General features: G+C 36.7%; 1 long non-coding RNA gene across 1 annotated transcript; it reads left to right on the forward strand.

Annotated features, from left to right (window-relative positions):
* The first annotated feature begins 21 nt into the window (after nucleotides 1–21).
* On the forward strand, nucleotides 22–3,226 carry LOC107269236. Its single transcript, XR_001538004.2, has 4 exons — nucleotides 22–623; nucleotides 1,036–1,082; nucleotides 1,182–1,376; nucleotides 1,461–3,226. It is a non-coding gene; the product is annotated as an uncharacterized LOC107269236 (long non-coding RNA).
* The last annotated feature ends 2,894 nt before the right edge of the window (nucleotides 3,227–6,120 follow it).

Consider the following 6,120-nt stretch of genomic DNA (forward strand, 5'->3'; position numbering starts at 1 on the left):
ATATATATATATATAAGGAAGATCACCGTTTGGAAGATTTATCTACGATGTATTTGTTAATTTATATAAATTATTTGAAAAAAAAAAATACGTTTCAACTACCACTCGAAGATCTACTAGCAGTTCTATTATTCAATGAAGATATAAGATATAGGTGAAGATTCGTCACTGAAGATTCGTTGTTTCAAAAAATTTAATGACGTTTCTTCAAAATGTATATATATATATATATATATATATACACACGCATATGTTCTAATATGTTTAACGGTCACATAGTATGTGTGTGTGTGTGGTTGTGGGCGTCCTGTGTGTATTTACGAAATTTTTTTGCTTTTATCGTGCCCGATCGATTTCTCTTTATGCATATTTGATATATATGCAATACAAAGGACACACGCGCCATTTTTGAATTTTGTTTTAATCGAATATCATACAAAACGATTATTCGATCGATAATAGGATAATTGCCTGTATATAAGTTTAAATTTTCGTACGGTCTCAATGATAGTCTTGTAGCAAGTTTCTTTTTTACACGGTCACAATTAAGTATTTGTATTTATCGGATAACCGTCATTAATCAATTGCGAAGATCAATGTGAAACAGCGACGTCGGTCCCGAGGTAAGACGGCCATTTTAAAAGGGAGAAAATAATGAAATTTTTGTCAATTAGCAGTATCTGTATTTATGTCAATATTTATCCGTGATTCATAGTTTGTCGGTTAACATTACAATGTCTCTATTGAATCCTTATCATTTTCTCCAGTGATAACATTGAATTGTTGTTTTCCTGAAAGTTTACATTGCCCACGTCATTAACTTTACGCGCGTTCTTAAAGTTGATTTTTCAGAAAAATAAGAACTCGACAACGTAATCCTTCAAGAAAATAATTAGGATTTCTCTCTATTTTTACATTGTTTGTTCAGTCACTTGAAATACGTAATTCCGGGCAATTAATATTCCATACATTTAAATTGATTATCATGGATCAAAAAATTGAATACTAATTACACTTTAATTTTTTTCTTCGCAGGTACAGCTCTTAAGCATCGTTGTGATATTGCGATAAAGCGCAACAAGGTATGAAAAATTGATGAATCTTTGAATATTTAAATAACGCAATCAAGCACAACTAATTGTATTTATTAATATATTTCATGTTTCCTTTGACTCCTGTAGCTTTGATGGTACTGAGAATCATGGACGTTCGTTAGTACAAGAAGAATCGTCCCGATACCCGGATAATCAAAGCGTACGAGGACGTAAATAAAATGTTGACATTTTATACACAGAGTGTCTTGTGTAACGTTCCAAGACGGAGAACAAAGTGGAGTCTGCTGTCATTTTTATCAAATCAACTGTCCTCGTATTTAGGTGACTATCATACTTCATTGTTCAATTAAATCCATCTTGTCTTAACTTTGTGAACCCATGGAATAAACTTTTCTTTTATTTCAGATCAAGTATCAGCGTAGATTCGAGAAAAGCAGCTCTAATGGCTCTCGTAGCATCGATAGTTTTGCCAAATGGAAATAGAACAGTTGATAGTCATTCTGGTGAGCCACTGATCAGAAGAATCGTGTAAGGGTGAAAGGAGATAAAAGACATAGAGAGTAAGAGAGGTAGAAAATCTGCGTTAACCGATATAATAATTTTTCTCATAAACAGATTATACTGGATCCTATAGATTAAAACAGTTATACCCACTCGTTAATCGTGACACTGTGTTCCTGCACGGTTCACACTCGGATACATTAATCGTTAATTAATATAAAACTGATCAGCAGTTTAATACGACTAGTCAACAGTAATAATGGTCACGAAAAATTACAATAGAATATATTTCACCAACGGGTACCGATTTACCTGGTGTTACCGTAATTTCAATGTCGAATGTATCATTCGAAAATTCTACGTTTGAATACAATATAACGCCTGATCAATCTATGGTTAAATATTCGATATAGACAAGATTCTGCTCGTTGATTTTAGCATTACCGTCCTGTATGAGTTTTACACATGACTGCCGATCAATTAGACAATTCAACGAGCTTGCATAAATTCTGTTTTCCCAAACAAATATACCAGCCGGTAATTTTACTCGCCGATCGCTAATCAAAATATGCACAACGCGTGCCCAGCATATGAAAGAATAATTGCTAGAAAGGAAAAAAAAGTCTGCATACAGAAATAAAAAAAAAAATAAAAAATCATAATAAATCGTGTATTCGTAAAATCTCTGAGAGATTCGTACGAAAAATCAAGTGAAATAGAAAAACCGTTACGCCAATAATGATCAATATACAGCTGACTGTTTTTATCTTGTAATCGTTATATTTATACATTACTTATACAGTTAATGTAATCAAGTCACACGTATATTTACTTCGGACTACACTGGGAATAGATGACTGTTCTTTTAATGTCAGCTTTAGCATAACGTAACAATAATTTATAACCGATATACGTACCGATAATACTTCAGTTTTATGCCATGTCCTATACCTGATCTCAAGTCTGTGATGATGAGAAATGATTTTTCCGCGATTTAAATTGCGTTCTAGAAAAAAAAAAAAAAAAAAGAAAACGATAGAAATAACCAAGATATGCCGTACCTTGCAAAATACTCTGCCAACTTAGCTCAATGTTCGCCATTGCCAAATAACGTCTGTTCGAATATTTCAATGAATATACAAGAGAACAAAAGCGAGACATTGTTAAATTCACAATAATAGTTTCCTCGCAGTAATTACTGTATCTTCCATCAATTGTACTTGTTAAGCAGTGATCCCCTACTTGCCCCTTCTGCCTCACCCCACTAAGACTCCCGTATTACATGATTGACTTGCGTAACATTAAAAATCAATCGCATCACTTTTTAGGTAGAAAAGAAAAAGTGGAGACGCCCTGTATATATATATATGTATATGTAATCTTGGACAAAATTTTGCTCCAGATCTCCTCACCTGTGTGTAAATGCGATAATTTATTTATTTCTCAACGAAAAGTCTGATATATTTACATTGCCTGAAGATTTCGCAGGATTTATGTAGTAAGCGTTATTATTATTACTATTATTGTCATCGTCATCCTTATCGTAATCGTCATTCACGCTAGTTTATATTTTATATCGTCAATTACGTTGTTCTGCATGTTTGTATCGTGTACACGTTTATTTAATTACAAAAGTCTGACGCTTTGTAGCGAACAAGTTTTAAGTTTAAGAAGAATTTACTGATTGATCAGCTCTGTCTCCCTTTCTCTCTCTCTCCCACTCTCTGCGTGTGTAAATTAAATTTATTTGTAGCCAATAAGTCAGTACTAGATAAGACAGGGGACGTCGATTTTAAAATATTGCCACTTGCTGACTCTGATGATACATTAAAGAATGAATTATTTGGATGGACCAACAAAAGGAAGAAAGAAAAAGATACTTGAGAAAATGTTTGTTAGTCAATAAGAAAATTAATGTTGTTAATGCAATGAGGCGTGTGCGAATCTCGCGCATGTTTATTGACCATGAGGATTAATTAGCACGTGGAGAGATCTCCCATTTAAATGAGAGCAGTAACGTGTATATCCTTTGTTCATTTGTAAAATTTTGTATATGAATTACTTCAAATAGACTTATACTATTGTGAATCTCCCTTGCTCCTTTCCTATCCCGCGTTTCCATAAATTCTTTTGAATCCGGCTTTGTACATACTAAATCGCGCATAAAAGGCGTAACCACGTGTAGTATAATATTACCGATACGGCGATCGTTATTTTTATATAATGCAATCTAGAGCGAACAATTTTCGTAGAATAAGGTTTACCGACAGTACATATTCTATTTATTATAACAGTCGACATTTGTTCGAGGAAATAAATGTGAATTCCCAAACCGTAACTTCGTTATTGTTTTCAGAGAATCTTTCACATCATCGCTATACCATTTCACGAAAAGCTCCTGTAGAATTATGATCATTTTATGCATAATTTAGCAAGAAACATTAAAAGAAAATAGAAGAATATCAATATACAACAATATCTATGATAAACGTTAGAATTCCGTGGTTTAACCATCAGGTAGTGCGTTTATAGGGAGATCGACAGTGCAGAGAGGAGTAGGAAGATTCTTCCTTTCTTTATAGAGGAGTAGGAAGATTCACAACGCTACGGTTTTAGGCGATACTAAAACCATGGCGCTAAATCGTAGCGGCGAGTCCGAAAGTAGAATTTTGAGACCATCGCCCCCATCGATAATGCATATTCTGTCGTAGCCTAGCTGACCCTGGTCACGAACGTGTAGCCTAGCCGGCAGAGGTTTTCCACAACTAACCGCTGGTTCTTAGAGTAACCCTTAGAACGAGGCCGCTCGTCAGATATTGCCTAAATATTTTTTTTGTAATCTTAAATTCGAGTGCACAGTGTAAGCTTGATGAGATTTACTAAGACAAAAGCCAGCACCTCATGCCTACCTGCGTTAAGAAGTGCAGCGATGCGATGCTAGCTTCCAGCATTATTTAACAATAGTTCCAAGCGGAACTATGGTCCCAACATTGAGTACGAGAGAGAACTATTTCGGAACTGTTTGAAGCACAATCTGAAAACAACACTGAAAGCCAGCTCCTTATGCATACCTGCACTGAAGCGTATGGTGCGACTAGTATCCTTAATAGGTATCTTACCGACGTTACGTAGCAGAACTATTGTTAAAATCTATCAGGAACTATAGAACTCCTCGAGAACTATTGAAAAAGCCTATTATTGAAACATTTTTAAGAGATTTTAAAAAAGTGCGGTACTGGAGCTGACACCCGTGTAGCATCTCAATTTTTGAACAATGTTTCAACAATAAGCTTTTCCAATAGTTCTTGAGGAGTTCTATAGTTCCTGATAGGTTTTAACAATAGTTCTGCTACGTAATGCCGTTAAAATACGTACATTCGAAAAATTGAGGTGGCAGTCGTGGTCGATTTTTATTAACTAAAATACCATCAGTGCCACTGTGACGTTAATTAAGCTCATAGCAGTCTCCTGAGCTTATTCCTACCCTTATCTGTCTTTTCCTTATCAATTATTATTGTTCCCATAAATTCACTTTATTACTAATCATTTATTGTATATAAAAATACTTAGCGCAATACACTACATACAATTATTCTAGATGTACTTATACGCTGGTACATGGGTAAGCTTTGTGACGTGTTTTTCGATTCACGGTCACAAGGCGACTCCGGCTACCGATGCAGATAACGTTCTCCATCTCAACGCTGCGCTCTCGGGTTGATTCGTATAGGTATACCGATGCTCTCGTAAGATTTCGTCATTGTTTAGTTGACGTCCAGGTTCTCGAATCTGCCGCGGGGCGGCGGTCTCGACGTAGCGAGTTGCCCGGCAGACGGTATCCGCGACAGTACCCGACGGAGACGTCTCCACTGAACGGCAGACGCTCGGGTGAGATGCCGGCGCCCCGTTGGAGATGGGCAAAGAGCTGCAGAGCGGGCGGAGATAAGGTTCCGTTACGATAAGGGGAGGAACCTCCTGCCCGAGTTAAAGATGTGGTACCCAGCTGTCGTCCAATGTCCTGGGGAAGCCGCCGTGGAGGATCTCCAAATGCTACGTACCGATTTGCTAAGGAAGGCTTTCCACTTGATTCAAAGGGACGGCATGAGGGAAAGGAAGAGTTATCGGCTATAAGGATCTCGACCAATTAGATAATCAGAATGATTAGTTCTCGAATTTGGCTATCGTCAAAGCAGTCTGTCTCGTTGATAATTTTTCTAGCTGTGTTTCAAAACGGTACACAAAGTTATCGCTCGTATACTTCTCGCGTTGCTCTCGCGATATCCAAGAAATTCTATGGATTTTCTGTAAGTGTTCTGGAAGTGCAGTGCTGTGTCCTAGTGCAGTGCCCACCTGAGTGTCTTCTGGATGCACTTCTTGGCCTTCACGGATTAGCTGCACCAGCTCCGGTAAATACATCTCCACTGCGTTTCATCGTTTACACCGTCACGGTTGTTTTTTGAATTCAAAATAAGTACGTAGCAGGTACAGGGTCTAGACACTATTTTTTCGAGTTTTTCAAAAAAGTTATAGGTAGTATAGTTATAAGTTAAAGGTAGTATAGTTA

The sequence above is a fragment of the Cephus cinctus genome, unplaced genomic scaffold (genome assembly GCF_000341935.2).
Source record: "Cephus cinctus unplaced genomic scaffold, Ccin1 Ccin1_scaffold0617, whole genome shotgun sequence".
Taxonomy (NCBI): domain Eukaryota; kingdom Metazoa; phylum Arthropoda; class Insecta; order Hymenoptera; family Cephidae; genus Cephus; species Cephus cinctus.